The sequence below is a fragment of the Haliotis cracherodii genome, unplaced genomic scaffold (genome assembly GCF_022045235.1).
Source record: "Haliotis cracherodii isolate W230 unplaced genomic scaffold, xgHalCrac1.p SCAF_13, whole genome shotgun sequence".
In the NCBI taxonomy this organism is placed as follows: Eukaryota; Metazoa; Mollusca; class Gastropoda; order Lepetellida; family Haliotidae; genus Haliotis; species Haliotis cracherodii.
This window is the reverse complement of record NW_027266268.1, coordinates 40,408,698-40,433,283: the sequence shown is the minus strand read 5'-3', so window position 1 is coordinate 40,433,283 and position 24,586 is coordinate 40,408,698. Positions and strand designations below refer to the sequence as shown.

At 44.2% G+C, this 24,586-nt stretch overlaps 1 pseudogene; it reads left to right on the top strand.

The window, feature by feature from the left end:
* Positions 1 to 4,074: 4,074 nt before the first annotated feature.
* LOC139458716 (beta-hexosaminidase subunit beta-like) lies at positions 4,075 to 24,122 on the top strand (annotated as a pseudogene).
* Positions 24,123 to 24,586: the final 464 nt, after the last annotated feature.

The window sequence follows — 24,586 nt, the reverse complement described above, 5'->3', positions numbered from 1 at the left end:
CGGGGTGATGAATCGGCGACATTCTAGCTGTTCGACGGCGTCTCTAATAGTCGAGTCTGGATCAGAAGATCTAGTGATTGATATCATGAGCACGGATTCACGCCGTCGGGTTACAATGACGAGTAATCAGACAAGTCAGCGACCCCGACCACGCGATCCATTAAGTCACGTTTAAGGTTTATCCCGGAATCTCACGTGGAGTAACGGATGCAAACTGTCGGACATCGGTCAAATCTAAACTTTGTCATTCACATAAACTATGGAGTCGCTGAATGACTTTGAATTGGTATTTCGGAATATAACAGCGTGTCAGCATAATATTCGAAGAACGCCAAGCCACTCCTTGTGAAAGCAGTGATGTCGGGCCGACATGAGCCATAGCCAGGGCGGAGAATAAATTAAAAACGGAAGTGAGATGAAATGGGCTTAATGTCTCGTTCAAGGTTATTGCACTTATATAGAGACGTGCATGCACGTGTGTGCGTGCGTGTGCGCGCGCGTCCGTGCGTGCGTGCGCGCGCGTGTGTGTGTCTGCTTGTAATAGTCCGGACCAATGCCGATTTTATAGTACTAGCCCACTGAGATACCATACTGAAGTTTAACATGAATACCCCACTCAGACACAGTACACTGACTCCGTGCCGACCAGTCCTTGATTTAGCCCCTTAATGCCGAGTGCCAGACAGGGTAACAACAAGTACCATCTTTTAACGTCCACCGCAAGGGCGGACGCTCTACCACTAGACCACAGACGCGGTTCCCCCACTCAAGTCTGGAAAGATTTTACAATTCTAGATTGCCTCAGCTCCAGGAATTTAGCATTGTTCTGGGCTCCATTTTTTATTATTTTGTATTTTGTAGATAAATGTATATATCTAATATAAGATAACTTTATATTTAAATGTTTATGTTTGTCAAAATGGAATAGTTATTAACTATACAGGAAGATCTGAATTTCATGAATATGTGTGTCAACTATATCAGCCAGCTAAGTCAGAAAAACTACGACAAGTTTCAAACACTTAATGCCTGTTGAATAACAAAACTAGGTCAAGTTACACTAAAGAGTGAAGGAAGTCACGATTGATGGATCAGGCATCTCATTCCAGGGGAGATAACTCTAGGCAACAGAAACAGATTCAAGTGACGTAAAATGGCGATGGTGCCCCGGCCTGCTGCTGGGCCTCTTTTAGAATCAACGCTTTCTGAGAAAGAGAATACCTTACACGTGATTTCGGTTTGATCATTAATCAAAACACGGATGTCATATTTCATCGTATATAAATCTGGCACAGATGAGTGATTGTTGTTGAACGTCTTCAAAAGATGACTAACCGGTAGAAGTAATTGAATGTTGTTTTATTCCGTAACACCAAAGAGTCAATCAGACTCCATGAGCGACAGACCACGTCAACTAAGCTGTAACCAACCAATCCTCAATGTCTTTAGCGACAGACGTTATAACGAACCAACCTACAATATCGTCTCTTGCGGCAGACGTTATAATACATTATCAAACTATTAGGTAATGACACAATCCGTCATGTAACACATTGTTAAACTATCAGGTAATGACACAATCCGTCATGTAACACATTGTTAAACTATCAGGTAATGACACAATCTGTCATGTAACACATTGTTAAACTATCAGGTAATGACACAATCCGTTATGTAACACATTGTTAAACTATTAGGTAATAACACAATCCGTTATGAGAAAATAAGCAGCCTTAAAACCCACGCCGTCATTAAAGAAAAGAGAACTTTGATCACATTTTGTGAAAAACGTTGTGTTATCCGTATTCCTAGAAGCGCACGTAATATATTGAAACATACGGATGAAGTAAACACTCCCAAACGTGTTGATGTTACTGAAGCATCGCATCTTTGAGACTACAGCTAAGTGAACATACGTGATCTTTAGCTGAGATTGTTAGTGGCGGTACTCCCGAGGGGGGTTGAAGTAGCGTGAAATAATTGTCCCCCTAAGAGGGTATCGTAGTTCAACATCATTCGAAGTATTTATGTGCATGCCAGGTCTTTAAATGTAGTATATTCGTCATTTTAACCATAGGCTTAACTGGTAAACTATCGCCAGTGATTGTGGGGTGATGTAAATCCTGCTGGGGTCCATGCAGGAAGCAAAGGTACTGTAAGTCCCCATGGCCCCTGGTATGGTGATCACCCTTCACACTGATGATCTCTGGCCCATTTTTATCTCGTGTTGTTGACTAATACTTTCCGCTTTTAAATATTCTCAACTAGTTTTAAATCGAATCTGTGATATTCTAATTATTGTACTGTCCAACGTTGACAGCTTATTTTATCTAAATACATGTATTTTTAATGTATAACCTCTCGTCACCATATGGCTGAAATACTGCCTATGTGACGTTAAATCTTACCTCACTCACTCATACATACGTGAAGTCATGTTATATATTAATTAGCTATTTTCCTGAAAACATTTTGAAACTGCTGCGTTTTTCTGACTAAACGAACGCTTGAAAGGGGCACACATGTACGGAGGGGTTCTGCAGAATGTCCATAAGATCAAAATATCAATGGAGTCATCCCTGGAAGGCACAGCGCTGCAAGAACATTACTGTATGTACTCTACTGACACCTTGGCGTCCAGCACTTTTTCGCAACCAGGTGAGCCTCCGACTTTTAAAGGCCCGACGTCTTTTCTGAGTTCAATCTCGCCATACACTCACTTACCGCCTACACCACCCGAATTCAGTCTTGTCATACCCCATCTACCCCAAACACCACCCGAGTTCAGTCTCGTCATACCCCATCTACCCCCACATCACCCGAGTTCAGTCTCGTCATACCCCATCTACCCCCAACACCATCCGAGTTCAGTCTCGTCACACCCCATCTACCCCCAACACCACCCGAGTTCAGTTTCGTCATACCCCATCTACTCCCAACACAACCCGAATTCAGTCTCGTCATACCCCATCTACCCCCAACACCACCCGAGTTCAGTCTCGTCATACCCCATCTACCCCGAACACCACCCGTTCTCAGTCTCGTCATACCCCATCTACCCCCACCACCACCCGTTCTCAGTCTCGTCATACCCCATCTACCGCCAACACCACCCGAGTTCAGTCTCGTCATACCCCATCTACCCCCAACACCACCCGAGTTCAGTCTCGTCATACCCCATCTACCGCCAACACCACCCGAGTTCAATCTCGTCATACCCCATCTACCGCCAACACCACCCGAGTTCAATCTCGTCATACCCCATCTACCGCCAACACCACCCGAGTTCAATCTCGTCATACCCCATCTACCGCCAACACCACCCGAGTTCAATCTCGTCATACCCCATCTACCCCGAACACCACCCGTGCTCAGTCTCGTCATACCCCATCTACCCCGAACACCACCCGAGTTCAATCTCATCATACCCCATCTACCCCCAACACCACCCGAATTCAGTCTCATCATACCCCATCTACCCCGAACACCACCCGTGCTCAGTCTCGTCATACCCCATCTACCCCGAACACCACCCGTTCTCAGTCTCGTCATACCCCATCTACCGTCAACACAACCCGAATTCAGTCTTGTCATACCCCATCTACCCCCAACACCACCCGTTCTCAGTCTCGTCATACCCCATCTACCCCCACCACCACCCGTTCTCAGTCTCGTAATACCCCATCTACCCCCAACACCACCCAAGTTCAGTCTTGTTATACCCCATCTACCGCCAACACCACTCGAGTTCAGTCTAGTGATACCCCATCTACCGCCAACACCACCTGAGTTCAGTCTCGTCATACCCCATCTACCCCGAACACCACCCGAGTTCAGTCTCGTCATACCCCATCTACCCCCAACACCACCCGAGTTCAGTTTCGTCATACCCCATCTACCGTCAACACCACCCGAGTTCAGTCTTGTCATACCCCTTCTTCCGTGTCTGGCGTCAGCTCTGTTCTTGATAAGACAGGCAGGGGATGTGACGTGGAGAGTATATACAGACATGTACGGACTGATAAACCAACTCACGTCACACTTACTTCTCGCGGTCTCGCGTAAAGCCGGAGCATGGAGCTACCTGTGTTCTCACCTGGGGGTTGTCTACCTGTGGCGATTATTCTGTTATGTCAGATGTGGCATGGGCAGGGTCACGTGACATACATTGCAGCAAGACTTCCTCTGCAGGTGAGACATTATTACTTTGCGCCTAATAACTTTTTTTTGGAACCGTGTGACATTATGGATTTATTCAATGCTGAGATGGAAAAAAAGCAAATAATACTTGACTATACTTTCACGATGTTCCATGTGAAAATATATACATTCAATTCATTAAATAGACGGTTTCAGTGTTTCTTTACAAGCAGCAGACATATCATATACACTGACGAGCAAAATGTACTATACCAAATAGGCGGGAAGATCCGGGTTAGAATAAGTCTTCATCAAACCCTTGCTTGTCGCAATAGGCGACTAACGGAATCGGGTGGTCAGACTCGCTGTCTTGGCTGATGCATGGCATCGTATCCCAATTGCGTGGATCGATGCTCATGATGTCAATCACTGGATTGTCTGGTCAAGCCTCGATTATTTACAGATCGCCGTCATATAGCTGGAATATTGCTGAGTGCGGCGTTAAACAACAAACAAACAAACACCACCACCAACAACAACAACTACAACTCAACAAAAATCATATTTATTAGAATTTGGATTCGAACATTAAATAATGTTCCGAAATCATGCCAGAGCAATCTTAGAAATGCGTCAGACATGGGTTCAGCTTGCTGTAGTTCACTGAATTCCGTGTAAAATGACTTCATTCGCTAAAATTATAATGCACGTGCAGCATGACCACAGGCCGCGTATGGGTACAAACAACAACAATCCGTCACTGAACAAGGAGTCCAGGAATCAACAGCAAAATGCCACGTGTATCGGAAGAACAGAGAGAAAGTCTATTGTTGTGCTGCAGTGGGGACATGACACGTGTGCACGTGTGCAACAGCACCAAGTTGCTGTCTCGATACCGGCAGACAGTGGACAGACAGTAGACAGACAGTGGACAGACAGACCACGTGTCACCACACCTAGCGAGGATCGCGATGTGCGTATTGCTCATTTGAAGAACCGCTGCTTGACTGTGACGTCATCAGCATCACGTGCCCAAGAAGCCGTTTACTGTATCCAGATAACTGCGTCACCATGGTATTGGGGCCCCTAGGCCTTTCTACGTTAACACGATAACATCGACGTCAAAGACGGCAGAGCAGATCATGACAAGGTTCCAACTCGTGTTATTCTTTTGGACAGGGTGACCTCCATCACACCGGAACTACTTTTTTCATTCATAAAACAATCCACGAGACGTCATTTACTTTTACATCTACAAGGCACAACTGAAGGAATCTCAAGGAAGCGGGAGACATTTACGAACACTTTATTTAACCAAACAAGATAGCAAAACGCATCCAATTCGGGAAGAACGCACGACTCGTTGTTGTATCCATGCAGCACCAGTAGGAGCGTGGTGGCAGCGTAATGATTGGACCGGGATATATGGTCAGGAAAGACGGACCTGTTTGTGTTGAAGGCTAATCTCACAGCACAACGTTACCTTACTCACTCACTCGCTTCCTACAACAGACCCCACAGATCTGGTTTAACATTGGAAGGCGGAACCACGTATAGAACGTATCGCCGTCACTTTCTGCCGGGTAATAACGTCGGTTCGAACGACCCTGCCACCCCGCCAACGGGTCTTATTTGATACAGGGGTGGGAGGAGGGGTGAATGGCACCAAATGACGTAACAAGAAGTCAAACGAATGAACGAACGGACGAACCACATGTGTGCGTGTGTGCGTGCGTGCGTGCGTGCGTGCGTGCGTGTCTTGACTTGACGCGCTACTGAATGTGATCACTGCAATTCCATCATACAGAGTGACTTACACAGACAGTACTCCCCTATATGCTTGTTGTTGCCCTCGTGGAGCCTGCCTTGTAGCAGCCAGTGCGGTATCACCAAGTATCACTGCTGTTTGGGCGTTTTGTGATTACAGCGCTACATTGGAATACCTCCTGACATATTGTATGGTATAGTTTCTTTCTGCCGTCAGTGTATCTTAACTGACCCAGAAACTGTACTCTTTTTTGGCAGTCAAAACGCTTTTACGCTTTTTTGCCACACACCTGCCCTTGTTAAATAAACAGTAATGTTCATGAATCACCACATTAAAGCTTTATCTTGCGGGGCTAGTTTCGAGGGGATGTGGAGAGTTCAACTTGAATTCAAGATGACCTCAACCTTCGACATACACACACGCTCGCACAGACAGATACAGAGACACACGCACGCACAGACAGATGCAGGGACACACGCACGCAAGCACACACTGACACAGACACAGATACACAAGCTCGCACGTACACAGACACACTCACGCACACACACACAGACCCGCACGCACGCACGCACACACATACACACAAACACACACTTGTATATACGGGGAATATTGCTGAGCACCAAACAAATAAACAAAACAGGTGAGGCGTTCGATTTCATCTGTACGGTTTACAGAACAGTAAATTGAAAACAGTTTCTTTTTGTCCTAAGTGTACTGGACAGCCCCATACCTGTAGTTAAAACACACACGTCACCTCACGTACACAGCAGTAGCCCCGTTGTTGACCAGGGTACGATGTGATGATTAATGTGACTGGCCTATCTCCCCCGGTAGCCTGGAGCCTCTGAGACTGACTGACGTTGTTTGAGTGCGTGAGTTCGTGAGTGAGGTTTTACGCCGCTTTTAGCAATATTCCAGCAATATCACGGCGGAGGGACACCAGAAATGGGCTTCACACATTGTACCGGGAATCGAACCCGGGTCTTCGGCGTGACGAGCGAACGCTTTAACCACTAGGCTACCCGACCGCCCCCGACGTTGTTTGAATATGTCACAAGTATATGTAATATAACAGGCCGACATGGTGATTAAATCTATATCTGAAAACCACACTTCATTGCTAGCCAGTGTATAGTGTCCTGTGATAGTTATACACCTTCACTAAAGCTGTTTGTGAACTGGCCGATCGATGGCTACTTTAAGTTAACATTTGTAGTTAGGCACAGAGACAACATTGAAATGGGCTTCACACATTGTACCCATGTCGGGAATCGAATCCGGGTCTCCGCTTGACGAGCGAACGCTTTAACCACTAGGCTACCCGACCGCGCCCTGGGTTCGCTAGGATGATTAATGTGACTGGCCTCGCTACACTGGTGCCCTCGGGCCTCTGTAGATTGGTTTACCTTGTTTGGGGATGTCAAACGTTTATTTAATATCACAGGCTGTCGACATCTTGATAAAACCTATCTCTGAAAACCACCCTTCATTTCATAGCCAGTGTATAGTGTCCTGTGATTGTGTTACACACCTTCACTCAAGCCGTCTGTGAAATGGCCGACCGATGGCTACCTTTAAGCTTGTACTTGGCACAGAGACAACGTTGTCAAGACCACGTGTCACATTATGCATCAAATTATTATCTAGGGTGACAAATGACTCTTCCTGTCTGCAGTGTTTGTTGTGTGGCGCTGTGAGTCTCTGGGGCTAATGGGCGGATGTGTACAGTGTGTCAACCCCAGGTGATGGAGCGTTAGATACAGATAGAGCGGGCCACACCCATCAACGCACGGTCAAACCGCCATGTTTAAGTCGAGGATCCAATGGAATGTCTATGTTCTCTGTGTTTCTTTAATAGTTTTTCAACATGTTCTATATATTTCTATAGTCACTGTGTAATGTTTATTTGTTTGGCGCCGGACTCAGCAATATTCCAGCTGTATGACATCGGTCTGTACCGTCATGAAGCGTGAAATTGCTGAATGCGGCGTTAAACAACAAACAAACAAAACATAGTCGAGTCTGGACCAGACAATCCAGTGAGTGAGCCTGACCACCCAATCCCGTTAGCCGCTTCTTACGAGAAGCATAGTCGTCTTGTACGCCAAGCATGGGCTGCGGAAGACCTATTCTACCCCGGATCTTCACGGGGACTGTGTGATATAGACAGCCGCATGATATTGCTGGATATAACTCAGTGGCAAAAAGACCCTCATTCCCCTTAGTAGTCTTTAAGAAAAACACCATCATCAACGTCTTTTAGATTTAGTTAAACTGCTAGCTATGATAATGTAACGGCAAAACACACTCATCTCATTCACTGACGCCGTCCTTATTTTGTTTGAACGTATATAGGCACCCGGCGATATTTCATACACTAACGGATGTGAGACGCGCTGTTTTGTTTCCCTCTTGCACTTTTGGGTATCTATTTTACGCGTCGACATGAAATCTTGACGAGAAATATTTGATCGATATAACAATATTTCATCAGGAAGAGATTACGAATTTCATATTTTGAATGTGTTATGTGTTATTTTATTATATATATACAATGTCATGCTATTTTCCTCTATTACAAGGGTCAACGCGCAAAGCCTGGTAGTCCGTGGCCGCAACCTGCGCACGTGACACAAACAGACCATATATGGGCATTGGATCCAGCCTCGTTTTCATTTACCTCTAACATTGAAAGCTGTGACATTTTGACACAGGCGTTTCAGCGATACCGGAAGTTAAGTTTCTTTGACCGGAAATCAAGTAAGCCTACAAGAAATGTCGTTGAAGGTCTGATGGTGAATGTCAAGGACGCGGCATGTGACGGGTACCCCAGTTTCGAGATGGATGAGTCTTGTAAGTGGAATACGGATAGTGTTTACTCCAGTTACATATGCCATTGTAAATAAACGGACAGATAATGAATGTGATAAATCTGTGTGCTTGTCAGCAGGTCAGTGTCAACACGTTTTATCTTACGTTTTTATTGACCGGTTTGCTTCACGCATGCTTGCCAGTACGTCAGCGGCAAACTAAAGAGAGCAGAGATTTGTCAGATTTTGATATTGCCCACATAGGTTGTGAGAACGTTACCCTACGTGTTTGTGATCGTGATTTTGTTTGTATGAAGTTCAAGATTTGGCCTGACTATGATTCCATGCAGGTGGGTCTCCGTTAAAAGATGGTACTTGTTGTTACCCTGTCTGGCGCTCGGCATTAAGGGGCTAAAACAAGGACTGGTCGGCTCGGAGTCAGTATACTGTGTCTGAGAGTGGTATTCATGTTAAACTGCGGCATGGTATCTCAGTGATCTAGCACTATAAATCGGCATCAGTCCGGACTAGTACAAGCAGCCACACAAACACACACACGTACATGCACGTCGCTATATAAGTCCAATAATCTTGGACACGACGTTAAACCCCATTTCAACACACCTTATAACAGTTTGGCACATATATTAGGTATCTGGACTCACCCAACATGATTGGCACAGTCGTCGTGTTACTACCGTGCTCGTGGATTTCACCAAGGTAGAACACGTCTTAGACGTGCATCACTTCAGGCTCTCCTCCCACATAACACACCATGCAATAACCATATTACTACCACTCAAAGCGTCGACGAGTGAAACTAATACCTTAGAATTTCCTACTTAGATACCCTCAATGTGACGTCATCAGCTGTCATGGCCGCTCAGTCCGTGTGGGGAGCTCTCCGAGGTAGGAATCTTGGTTCAATTCAGGAGTATTTATAGTTTGTTGTAATGATCGTCACCATATTGTGATATTGCATATCGTCATATCACTAGAGTCAGTGATAAGTGGAAATATTCTTACATTATGTGTATACATAGTTTTACATCCGTTACGAACCCGTGAACATCCGGGTTAGAATTGTTCTTCAGCAACCCGTGCTTGTCGTAAGAGGCGACTAACGGGATCGGATGGTCAGGCTCGCTGACTTTGTTTATGCATGTCATCGTGCTGCGCAAAACAAACAAACATTACGAATCGGTGGCGATGAACATTACATCCGACAGAAAACAGTAAAGATCTTCTCTCCCCCTCTTCCTTCTGTCTCTCATCGCCTCACCCGTATTCTCTCGCTTCTTCCTTCTGTCTGTGCCTGTCTCTCCATTCCCGTCTTCCTCTCCATCCTCCGTCAGCGTGATGCGCGTCCTTCGCTCCATCTGTCTAGTCATCTGTATACATCATCTGGCACCATACCCTTGCTCGTGGGTTTCACCGAAGTGGTAAACGTCTAAGACCTGCATCTCTTCGGGCTTTCCTCCCACATTAAGCTGACACGCCGTGATATAACTGGAATACTGTTAAAAGCGGCGTTAAACCAACTCGCTCGCATTTCCGTAAACCTTCACTTAAACATGGATGCATGCGTATGGTTCTCGCGACCACAAATTACCATCCTTGATTTTCATTGGCCAATTTTATTTGCTACTCAGTCAAACGGACCAATCAGATTGCAAGTTACAAACCGGCTTCAATATGTTGGGTTGGCGATAAAACAACATGGCAGCCAGGCACAATGATTACGAAAGAGATTACGAGAAATTCAACATAGTAAAGCTGGATGACACGCAAAAGAACGCCTTCAAAAATCTTTTGGATGGAAAGGACATCGTCATGTCCATCCATCTTCTTTTTCCTTTTTCACGTTTGACTGGTCGATAAAATGTGAATGGAGATCAAGGGCGGGTAATTTCAGATCGCGAGAACCGCGGGAATGGATCCGGGTTGAGTGTTGGTTTACCAACATGCGGGCCCTGGAGATATAGAGGATCCCAATTGCATCACTTGAACGTTTATTTACTTCATCGTTGATATTCATAACGATGTTACATTTGTTGCAGGTCTGGAGACATTCAGTCAACTCATCTACATGGATGAAGATCAGGTGAAACAGTCAACAACGCTTACAACACTTTTACAGTCAACAACGCTTACAACACTTTCACAGTCGACAACGCTAACAACACTTTCACAGTCGACAACGCTAACAACACTTTCACAGTCGACAACGCTTACAACACTTTCACAGTCGACAACGCTTACAACACTTTCACACCGTCAACAAAGCTAACAACACTTTAACGCTGTCAACAACGCTAACAACACTTTCACACCGTCAACAAAGCTAACAACACTTTAACGCTGTCAACAACGCTAACAACACTTTCACAGAGTCAACAGCACTTTCACACCGTCAGCAACGCCGACACCACTTTCACACAGCCAACAACACTAGCACCACTTTCACGCAGTCAACAACGCTAACAACACTTTCACACCGTCGACAACGCTAACAACACCTTCACACAGTCGACAACGCTTACAACACTTTCACACCGTCGACAACACTAACACCACTTTCACACAGTCAACAACGCTAACAACACTTTCACACCGTCGACAACGCTAACAACACTTTCAAACAGTCGACAACGCTAACAGCACTTTCATACAGTTGACAACACTAACAACACTTTCACACCGTCGACAACGCTAACAACACTTTCACACAGTTGACAACACAAACAACTCTTTCACACCATCGACAACACTAACAACACTTTCACACAGTCGACAACGCTAGCAACACTTCCACACCGTCGACAATGCTTACAACACTTTCACACAGTTGACAACACTAACACCACTTTCACACCGTCGACAACACTAACAACACTTTCACACAGTCGACAACGCTAGCAACACTTTCACACCGTCGACAATGCTGACAACACTTTCACACAGTCGACAACGCTGACATTACTTTCACACAGTCGACAACGCTAACACCACTTTCACACAGTCAATAACGCTAAAAACATTTTCACACCGTCGACAACACTAACAATACTTTCACACCGTCGACAACGCTAACAACACTTTCACACAGTTGACAACACTAACATCACTTTCAGACAGTCGACAACGCTAGCAACACTTTCACACAGTTGACAACACTAACATCACTTTCACACCGTCAGCAACGCTAACAACACTTTCACACCGTCGACAACGCTAAAAACACTTTCACACAGTTGACAACACTAACAACACTTTCACACAGTCGACAATGCTGACAACACTTTCACACAGTAGACAATGCTGACAACACTTTCACCCAGTCGACAACACTAACAACACTTTCACATCGTCGACAACGCTGTCAACACTTTCACACAGTCGACAACGCTAACAACACTTTCACACAGTAGACAGCACTTTCACACAGTCGAAAACACTAACAACACTTTCACATCGTCGACAACGCTAACAACACTTTCACACAGTAGACAACACTAACATCACTTGCACACCATCAACAATGCTAACAACACACACCGTCAACAATGCTAACAACACTTTCACAAAGTCAACAGCACTAACAGCATTTTCATTTTGCAGCACAAGATACGCGAGACTTACATCGAGGACAGACCCAGGTTCCAGCACCGAGGCAGCATGGCGGACACAGCGCGACACTACATCCCTGTGCCCGTTCTGTTAAAACACCTGGTGAGTGCTGCATGGAGGACGTTGTAGTAGTAGTAGTAGTAGTAGTAGTTGTAGTAGTAGAAATAATAGTAGTTGTAGTAGTAGTAGTAGTAGTAAAAGTAGTAGTTGTAGTAGTGGTAGCTGTTGTAGTAGTAGTAGCTGTAGTAATAGTTGTAGTAGTAGTAGTAATAGTAGTAGTTGTAGTAGTGGTAGCTGTTGTAGTAGTAGTAGCTGTAGTAGTAGAAGCAGTAGTAGTAGTTGTAGTAGTAGTAGTAGTAATAGTAGTTGTTGTAGTAGTGGTAGCTGTTGTAGTAGTAGCTGTAGTAGTAGTAGCAGTAGTAGTAGTTGTAGTCGTTGTAGTAGTAGTAGTAATAGTAGTTGTTGTAGTAATGGTAGCTGTTGTAGTAGTAGTAGCTGTAGTAGTAGTAGTAGTAGTAGTAGTAGTAGTTGTAGTAGCACACTAGTACTCCTGCCATGCGACGTCAGCCTGTAACCAAACCAGACAATCAAGTGATCGATGAACCAGAAAAACCAGTGATTTTACTGATTTTGTTAAAACTAATAAACACGGCATGCTAAGTTTGAATTACATCTAGTGCAGAGACTCGCTGCTTATAAGCAAAGAAAAACGTCAATAAATATATTCGTTTTGCAACACAGTGGCGCGCAGTTTTAACGTCTCGGCCCAAACATTTCTTTTGTAGTTTACTAGATATCATAGATAAATAGATATGATGAAACATAAGCAGAAACATTGACCCAGTCCAAGTAAATACAAGATACCTTTGATCCAGAGGAACAACACAGCGCAAATCTATTTTGTAGCATACCTACCTAATGATGCATGTACCGTGTAACGCAGAAGAAAAAACAAATTGTAATATGCATGAGTTACCTTCAGAATCAGAAATGAGAAATGTCACACTTCAGTTTAAATATTTATATAATATAAATGTAGAAAACAAACATATTATGAAAACAAAGTTAGTAATATATTTTCACAACGATGACTTCCTGAAACATTTATTATTGTTTTCAAGGAACATTAATATATCTACAGCGGTAAAGTTAATATTTGTCCTAATTAATATTTTCAAAGAAACAGCAACAATGGTGTAATTTTATGTTATAATGAAGTAGATCTGCACATAGAGACATGCAGATATTGTTACAATTGAAACCCACAACCTTGTGAGTGCGTTTGTTATTTTTAACCATGAACCTCCCTACTGGTAATATGTTTACTCCTGTAGCCTGACACGTGAGTTATTCACACTGTCCAAAAGTGCTAATATCTCGCTTCACGGAAAGTGGGTCAACGTTTCCCGCATAGCGATGTGCTATAGGCCCGTTCCCAACCCCCTCCACAGGCAGAACTCGCTTCCATGAAAACAAACAAAACACTGGCCTACTACGCAAGAGATATGCTTTAGGCCTGTTCCGGACCCCTTCGACAGGCAGAACTCGCTCCCATGCAAACAAACAAAACACTGGCCTACCACGCCAGAGATATGCTATATGCCTGTTCCCAACCCCCTCGACAGGCAGACCTCGCTTCAATGCAAACAAATTAAACACTGGCCTACTACGCCAGAGATATATTGCATATCACACAGCTGTTTTGATGTTTGTGAACTAGGACGCCATGGCCTACAACAAGCTGAACGTGTTTCACTGGCACATCGTGGACGACCAGAGCTTCCCCTACGTCAGCACCTCGTTTCCGGAACTGTCTCAGAAGGTCAGTGACGCCGCTTTGTCGCAACTCATAGAGGCTTATCACTTGGGTAAAAATCATTTTTATACGTGTGTGTGTGTGTGTGTGTGTGTGTGTGTGTGTGTGTGTGTGTGTGTGTGTGTGTGATAGCTAGTGTGTGTCTCTGTTTGTGAGTATATGAGTCTTTGAATGTATGTGTGGGTATGTGAGTGTCTGTCTCTCCGTCTCTCTCACTCTCTCTAAGTATGTGGGTGTGCACAGCCAGGTAGGAAAGGGAACGTTTACATACGTAACGATGACTGCTACCCTCTGTTTCAGGGAGCCTATTCCAGTAAACATCTTTACACCCAAGACAACATTTCCTCTATCATTGAGTATGCGCGCATGCGTGGTGTACGTGTGATTCCGGAGTTTGATACACCTGGCCACGCGGAGGGGTGGGGCCGAGCTCTCCAATGTGAGTGTAGACCTATAATGTATTTACCACTTGAACACATTTATGTTCACATTACCAAATCGGGATGACAAAATGGGTGACGTTTCAGTGTGCAACTTTAGATGGTGTCTTAGACCAACAGCGTTAGATGTCAACCCCAGGACCCAGATACTGGTGCGACCCACGATAGTTCCGACTTGGAAGACGTCCCCAGAACATGCATGAGGATGAGGTGTACCCTGATGGCGTGGCTAGGTGCTCAGGCTTTCAGTCACTGTCTGACCACACTCGATTATTACAGGCTTTTGTTTGTTTGTTTGTTTGTTGTTTAACGCCACACTCAGCAATATCCCTGTTATATGACGGCGGTCTGTAAACAATCGAGTCTGGACCAGACAATCCAGTGATTGGCCTCCTCCATGCAAATGGGATACAATGACATGCATCAACCAGGTCTGTGAGCCTGACCACCTGATCCCGTTAGTCGCCTCTTACGACAAGCATAGTCGCCTTTTACGGGAAGCATGGGTTGCTTAAGATCTATTCTACCGGATCTTCAAGGGTAACGGGCCTTTGTGATTGATCTTGAAGAATGTACCGCTTGAATAGTTTACGGTATGCACGTTAATGTAAGTTACGACAACACTTATGTAGGAACCGATCACCATACACGCATCTGTGAAAGACTCGCTCACTCATTCACTGTTCAGATCTGCTGACGACATGCTGGGCGGACGGAGAACCAGCGAGAGCCAATTACTCTGATCACGCCCAATATGAGAACCTGGATCCTACCCAGAATGCAACATACGACTTCCTGTCGGAATTCTTCTCGGAGGTGAAGGACATTTTCAAGGACGAATTCCTCCACATGGGGCTGGACGAAGCTCATTATATGTGCTGGTAAACCGGTGATATATATGTGTTTGTACGTGTGTTGGTAAATGGGGATATATACACCACTATGTATTAAGAGAGGAACGTTTTGGATGTCAACGTTTTTAATTTGAGGAACGGGGCGGTGGAGTAGCCTTGTGGTTAAAGCGTTTGCTCGTCCGAAGACCCGGGTTCGATTCCCCACATGGGTGCAATGTGTGAAGCCCGTTTCTGGTGTCCCCCGCCGTGATATTACTGGAATATTGCTAAAAGCGGCCTAAAACCCACAATTATGAGGAACACAACGTTTCGGAGTATATGCCTGATGAAGGTTGTCAACAACACCTTTGTTTCTAGTTAGAGGCCACAGGCCCATAGAACATTACGTTACAGAAAAACAATTACTGATAAAGTGACGTATTCAATTTCATTGCATTCAATATGAATTTTGCTAGCTGTACAATAGTAAGTTAATGATTAGATGACATCAGGCGAACAAAGGATTCCAGTGAGGGATTTACAAAGTATTTATGATCAATGTGTCGATATCTTAAATCATTAAAAGCAGGGCATGCAAGTGCAAAATGATATTCCCTTTCCACTAGACTAATATTTAATCGAAGACAATATCCATGATGGTTGTGTTCCTCATAATAAAGAAGTTGACATCCAAACATTCTCTCTCTCATGAGTATCACTTCAAAGACTTCACTATGTATTACATCTGCGTGTATGCCCGTGATGTGATAGATACGCGTAATTAAGAAAACGTAGTCACTCCAGGTTGGTAACGGTGTAAGAATCTACATCGAAACGTATGCAATAAACCAGAAGTTGCTATCCATAACGTTGTACGTTTTCTTAATTACTCACCAACTTCTAGAATGCCAATCAAACACTACTATGTATTGCATGTGTTGGAAAACCGGTGATATAGCCTTGTGGAAACAGATGAGCTCTAATTTAAGAATGGAGGGTTTTACATGTAGACCATTCTAAAATCTACATTGTTTATGTTCTAGGAAGTCCAGTCCGAATATCTCTGACTTCATGACCCAGATGGGCTACAAACCCGGCGAGTTCTACCGCCTGGAGCAGTACTTCAATGACAGGCTTCTTGACATCATTTCTGGTATGCGCAAACGGTATCTGGTGTGGCAGGACCCGATAGACAATGGCGGGAAGGTAAGACCATCTCAAAGCAACGTAACTCAGACATCAGAGATAAGATCAAGTCATCAGTTTATTTCAACAAAGTGCCCATAAACGTCAGGGTCCTTAATTCTGGTTATTATTGACATAAAGAACAGGGTATGACAAGGGCCTTGGTTTGTCTGCAGAATTATGATAATGAGCACAACATAGATATTGCCATATATGATGTGATCCTAACATTCGGAATCAGACTTTGAACAAAACCAAAACCGAGATGTGGCTGAACCGATAAGGTAGAATGTATACGTTTTCATTGATATTTTTCTAATATTTGTCATAGAAGTAGGTAAAACAGTACAACCAATGTCACAAAACATGTTTTTACCGCAGCCCTGGCAAAAACTATTTAGATACACGTATAAAACGATCTGAGCATGCATACACTGCAGTTGATAGACGCTTTATCCTTACTCGAACATATGAAAGTCAGAACGAATGCTTGCATAGTGAGAAAGAAATGTGAACATTAGCTATACTTGTTGTGTAACCATTGAGTTTCATTTTTAATGTCATTACAGTTTATAACGTGAATAACCACGGGTCCGGGTAGTCATGTGGGTACCCTGGTCCTACTCAGGACCCGCCCCGAGTACTCGAGTTACCCGTCCCAGCCCTAGTGTCACTGTCACAAAACGGTCCTATTGACTCACTTGAGACATAACTGTTTCATCATGTCATTAGTGATACAATGTTAGTTGTCAATCATAACAACATGCCCGATGACTGTCATGACAATACGTGAACTTTTTCAACAATCTGAAGTTTGTTATTCTAGTTGACCAAAAAGAGCCCGAATCATGTCTCTTCCGTTAGATCTGATAGCACGCACGTGACCAACCATGAGATTAGGGACCTTATTGGTGAAAATCAAATTTTGACATTTCATTATATTTTAAAAATACAGCATCTCCGGAACACAAAAATTCAATTCACAAGCTACATTCATATTTAGTACAGAGATACAGGGCATCACACATGGCACTCTTCACGGAAGTAGGTGAACGTTAAACGTCTTTATGACGTCATAGCACAATTGTATCCTAGCAACCACGTGGCCCCTCGTACCGGGCCGCCTTGTGTTTGTGGTTGTTTGGTGACAAGGGGGCACGATGGGGTTGGTCGTCTAGGGCGACCGAACTCGCTGTGCAGAGTTGCGTCCCTTAGGTCTTCCATGATCGTGGGTTCGACTCTGGGTGCCCTGAATATTACTCTTGGTTTGTAGGCACCATACACGTTCTCACGTGTTTCACAAGAGATGTAAAACCGCTAAGACATACAACCCTTTGCGCTTTCCCGCCACACTAAACTGACCCGCTGTGATAGATCTGAAATATAAGCATTAAGCTATGATTCAAAACAGTAAGAACGAGAATCGGAAATGTTTGTATTCTCGTCATTCAGACGCCACGGTGCTTGCCTATCAACTCAATATTGATGATTTGGGGGAATATGGCATTAAGGTCTTGAGGTGAGGTGAAATGGGCTTTAACGCCGCGTCCAAGATTATTGAAGTTATGTAGCGACGTGCATGCACGTGTGTGTGCGGCTGCGTGTACTTGTCAGGATTACCGATTTTAAGGTGCTAGCCCAATGAGATTGTCGCAGTTAAACATGAATACGCCACTCAGACACATTATACTGACTCCGAGCCGACCAGTCCTTGTTTATGCCCCTTAATGCCGAGCGCCAGGGGGGGGGGGGGGGGGGGGGGGGGGCAATAACAAGTACCATCTTGTAACATATTTTAGTATGACACGGCCAGGGATCGAACCCCCGACCTTCCGCTCTCCTTGCGGACACTGTACCACTAGACTTCGGCGATGGTCTATAAAGGGTTACAGTGAGACAATGCAGAAATACCACACGTCACTGGAATATTCTCACTCACTCACTCCATATAGGTCGCCTCGAATGCACTCGTGCAAGTATGGAAGGACACCAAACAGTGGCCTGATGAGTTTGATGACTGGCAGACGTACCTTAGGCGTGTGACAGAACAAGGTTATGACGTCATCTTCTCCTCGTGTTGGTATCTTAACGTCATCAGTTACGGCGAGGACTGGGTAGATTACTACAAGTGCGACCCCCTCGACTTCAACGGTAACCGCTAGAGAGACTCTCGCTACGACTCTCGTATGTCCCCCCACTGTAATGCTGCGACTCTCATACTTGCCCCACCATAACGCTGCGACTCTCGTATTTCCCGCACTCATAACGCTACGTCTCTCGTATTTCCCCACTTAAACGCTACGTCCCTCGGATTCCCCCACTTTAACGCTGCGTCTCTCGTATCCCCCCACTTTAACGCTACGACTCTCGTATTTCCCCACTTTAACGCTACGACTCTCGTATTTCCCCACTTTAACGCGACGTCTCTCGTATTTCCCCACTTTAACGCTACGACTCTCGTATTTCCCCACTTTAACGCTACGACTCTCGTATTTCCCCACTTTAACGCTACGTCTCTCGTATTCCCCCACTTTAACGCTACGACTCTCGTATTTCCCCCTCTCATAACGCTACGTCTTGTATTTCCCCACTATAACGCTACGTCTCTCGTATTTCCCCACTTTAACGCTACGTCTCTCGTATTCCCCCACTTTAACGCTACGACTCTCGTATTTCCCCCTCTCATAACGCTACGTCTTGTATTTCCCCACTATAACGCTACGTCTCTCGTATTTCCCCACTTTAACGCTACTACTCTCGTATTTCCCCACTATAACGCTACGTCTCTCGTATTCCCCCACTTTTAACGCTGCGACTGTTGAGTAAGCAGAGTGTAAGTGTTCAGTGGTTAATGATTCAAAACAGTAAGAACGAGATTCACGTCATTCAGACGTCAAGGTGCTTGTCTACTACCTCGATATACGCTAAACATAGTTTATCTGATTGCAATGGAACAAAGCCGAAACATCTACATAAAATCAACATCATGGTTTCAAACGTAGCACCTCATTTAGTGCACAACGTGTATGAAATATGGGGGAGTTTTTTATCATCCTGGAAGTGAAATTAAAGGAGACGTCTCTCTGTCACCAGGCACCGAGACCCAGCGGGGTCACGTGGTGGGGGGAGAGGCTTGTCTGTGGGCGGAGTACGTGGACGGCACCAACTTCCTCTCAAGATACTGGTGAGTGTCATACGGTGACATCGAAACTGGCAGACCTCGGATGTGTGTATTCAATACTGACCGACCCGTTCTGAGGGGCCGTTCTACTATTTGTACTTAATTCTACGATATCACTAATTCACAAATTTGATTTAAAGGTTGTAGAATATGTTATCAGAATGTCACAATAGGCTTAAATATACAACAAACAGTCTTTAAACCTATTTTTAATAATTCATTACTCCCAAATATTTTTTTTAATATATGAAGATTGATATACTCTTCAAAAAAAGAAACGCCAAGCCAGATTTGTATGAGGTATGAAAATACATTTATAATAGGAACCGTACAAGATATTGAGCCAAAATAATATGGAGAGAACGCTTGGTGATTGTAGTCATCTCAGTTATCGGTACATAGGAAAAGTCCAAGGTGAAGGTCAGCTACCACCAATAACGCGTATGTGCCACTTTGGAATCGATAGCGGCTTGACATCTCCTGTCCATGGTTGACGTCGTTGCCTTCTATCCAATTCATCCCACAGATGCTCTATCGGGTTCAAATCGGGGGATCTGGAGGGCCGGGGAGAACATCAACGTTGTTGTTGTGTAGACAGGCTCTTGTGATCCGTGCTGTATACGGTCGAGCGTTGTCCTGCTGAAATACACCCTTGCCATTTCCTGAAATTGGGAGGACGTGTGGTAGGAGAATGTCCTTGATGTACCGAAAGATTGCCCTGGATATGGACCAAACCTGTCTTGTCATGATGAGAGATATCCGCCCACATCATAACGTCTCCACCAAAACTGTCCACGTCCTGTCCGCACTTTCCGGCGTAACGCTCTCCCCGACGTCTGTACCGTCTGTACCCGTGGTCTTCCATCCCCTCGACGGGGAGAAATCTTGATTCGTCGCTGGACCAGACATCTTTTCATCGCAGTTGAGGCCATACCCTGTGTCGACAACACCAATGCAGTCATTGTTGACGATGTCGACTCAATAGGACGCGTCGAACAGGACGCCTTGCTCGTAGACCTGCTGCTCTTAAACGGTTTCGTACGGTCTGGTCGGAGATTCTGCGCTTTCCGGGTATTTGGGATGCGGTTGAGATGGCTGTGGTCGTCCTTTCATGTAGGTGGCGCAGTCGGATGTAGCGATCTTGGGCGGGGTTTATTACTCTTGGTCGTTCCGAACTTGGCCGATCACGTGTTGACCCATGCTGTTGAAATCGATCCATAGACTTGTTATGGTGCTGGACGCTAAATTGAAAACCCTGGCTACAGCTGATCGGGATTCCCCTGCCTGCAAGCGACCTGTGACGTTGTTTCTTTGCCAGGCAATCAAAACCCTTGCACTTTAATACCGTTCATGGTGCTGCTGCGTGCAGCTACATGGCCCTTTTGTTAATGCACTGGGTGCATTATTTCCGAATCCTACCTGTTTCCCGACTAATGATTTGCATGTCCTTGTTGTAATCATTTTGATCCGGGAAATTTGTCACTGACACTAAAACACATAAAACCTCTTCATGTTGCACCTCTTGGTCCGCTAATTTCGCTTTTATGGCCAGAAATATCCGATGTGCGTTTCTTTTTTTTGAAGAGTATATATATTGAAGATACCACTGTTTAATAACACATCTTTGGTATTACACAGTGTTTAATACCAACGTGTGTGCTCATGTACTGCAGGAATGAGTTTCACAACAAAACTCTAAACATTCCTGGGCTTCTTCAGTGATATTGTTTGAAGAGATGATAAATCACTGAGAAGAGTTAATGCACCCTGATGGGAGCATATAATCTAATCGCCACTGAACGGGTTCTTCAGCCTAATGATAGTTGTAGGTGATACACTTTGGCCATTGACACATAATTCAGTACACTGTCTTGAATGGTTTATTTTATAACTTCAGCAGAGGTTGATGAATACATTCTTGATTCAGTCTTGAAACATTGTGACTGATATTTTGTATTATGTCTTTCCATCAAATTCTTTTACTGGCCCTTTAATTGTAAGGCATATTGTTGACAGGTACAAGCTATAATAAAAACATATGTGAAATATTACAACTTGTAACTAAGGTAGCAAGTACACGTTATTACCAACATTATTTTCCGGATTTGAAACGAAACATCTGTGATACACACTTCAACCTTTTCAACATGCAATTTACCCTTTTACACCATTTACATTTGTTATATCATTGCTAGTTATGATTAACATGTTGTTTCTTATATATTTTGTTAATACTTACAAATTGTATGGGCCCTTTACACCCTACACAAGTTCATGTCATTCTGCTTACATCCACGTGCTTGTCCATGCACTGACTAAAACCCGGATAATCAACCAGGAAAACCAAAGAAAGTAGAGAAATTAAATGAAGCTCTCATAAAAGAACTAGAGTGACTTTTCCTCACAAGTGGTAGCCTACAATAATAAAGGGGTGATTGGTCGTGAAGGGGATCCAAGGGCTAAGGATAGAGTTCGGGGTAACCTACCCTGACACAATTAGCTAACCCTAAGGAGAGAAGGTAAGTTAAGCCAGAGACAGCCAATGATAGAACAGAACCAACCTCTTATTGACCTGCTGACGTCAAAATGCATTGTTTCGCAGGTGAATCTTGCAACAAAAAATCACAAATTACGTATTACGTATTGTGACGTAAACTTTGTGGTGCTGGGCCCCGTTCCACAAGGCGATCGTAGCGCAGCGACATTCGTAAGTCTATGTCAATGTATGGGAGTTACGATCACCTTAGCGCTACGATAGATTTGTGGAACGGACCCCTGAATTCTAAATGTAGGCCACTGTATGGTACTAAATTAATTCGTGTCACATTTTAATGTATTTGAAGTTAACCTTATTTAATACTGTAAACATCAAATTGAAAATAAAATGGAGGAATAATGTCGGATGCAATAAACGACAACTCTCTCACAAAGAATATTGAATACCGAAAAGTAGCATGTCCTCCCTACTGAGAACCAAGCTCTGCCCCCCAGGCCACGTGCGTCCGCTGTGGCCGAGCGTCTGTGGAGCCCCGGGTCCGTGACGGACGTCGACACCGCCAGGTTCAGAATTGACCAGCAGAGATGTCGTATGGTCAGGTAAGACAGCATGTGACATAAAATTACAATAGTATGTACCGACGCAGCGGTAGAAACTAACAGTTTTAGTCCACTAGATAACATATAGCAAAGCCCTTAAAAGGGCAAGATTCTACTGGTTCTTATGATACCTTAACTACTGAGCAGTTTGGCAAGAACTATAGAACTAGTGCCATTTTCTAACGCTGCCGTCGGTACACTTTGTTCAAAAGTGTTGTGTCATCATGGTGTTATTAACATTTTTAATTCGTGCGTCTTTTTTTCATTATTGTCATTGCTCTGATATGACCAAGCTTTTCGTTTTTATTAAGATGATTTTTTTTGGAGTACAGTGAAGTCCCGTTACTCCGGTGGGTGTCGTCCAGATATAAACGTTTTCGGATTTAGACATTATAAAGTTTCTCTGTGACAGTTACCTCCCAATAATAGGTTACTCCTGCAGCCTGACACATCAATTATTCACACTGTCCAAAAGTGCTAATATCTCACTACAAGGAAACTGGGTCAACGTTTCCCGCATTGCGATATGCTGTAGGCCTGTCTCTGGCTGTCTTGACAGACAGACCCGCTTCGTGGAAATGGGTCAACGTTTCACCGCAGCGATATGCTGTATGAGGAAAAATGACAGATAGAGCTAGACTGCTACCCTGCCCTTCACCTCCTGGCGGCTGCAGGCGAGGAGCGCAAGCGCTCTAGGGCTCTAGTCAAGCAAACCAGTCTAGGACAGAGCGTGGCTCCCAGTTATGATTGTGCCAGAAAAAAACAAACGTGTTTAGTATAATAATTTACAGATAGTAATGTTTGAAAAATATTTTCATTAATATTAATGTATTTGGTCCGTACGCATATCATTAAACACATGTGAGACAAAGAAAGCTTCTTTTAAAACTTTGGTTACATCTTTCCAACTATTACTCAACCCCATGTAAGTTTCTCAAACCAAAATAAATCTTGGCAGATTTTGATTCGTCCTGTCATTCCTGACTCTAATCCCGTGTTGTTTTCAGGCGAGGCATTCCTGCACAGCCCATTCTCCCCGGGTACTGCGGCGACTACGACTTCGGATTTCAGCCGGAACTGGAACCAGGGCAACGGACTGACAATGCAGCCTGCACCGGAAGCTCTGCCATCGCCATCTTGAATATATATTTACTCATCGCAACAGTTCTGAATTCAGCACATTTGGTACATCTAACTGGATAGTAATATATTCCTGACATCCTTTAATGATAAAACTGGGATAAGAAGGAACAGTTTACGCACAATGCACTCCGTGAGCTTGTCCCGTGTACTGTAATGGACGCAGTACGGGGTGTATTTTGAGATTTGGCTATTCGTTTTTGGTAAACGACCGTGTTGTGATACATTTACAATCAGTATACCTAATGATCCACAAAACGTACGATTGTATATTTAGTCAGTTGCTTAAAGGTGGGATGCGAACTTCTGCGAATGGGATGCGAATATGTGAAGGGCTGATTTGGGTTAAAAGCCGTTTAGTTTATATATCACAGCGTGTCAGCTTGATGCGAGAGGAAAGCCTCAAGTTACTTCAAGTATTGAGTGAGTGAGTATGGGTTTACGCCGCTTTTAACAATATTCAAGCAATATCACGGCGGGGGACACTATAAATGGACTCCACACATTGTAACCACGTGGAGAATCGAACCTGGGTCTTCGG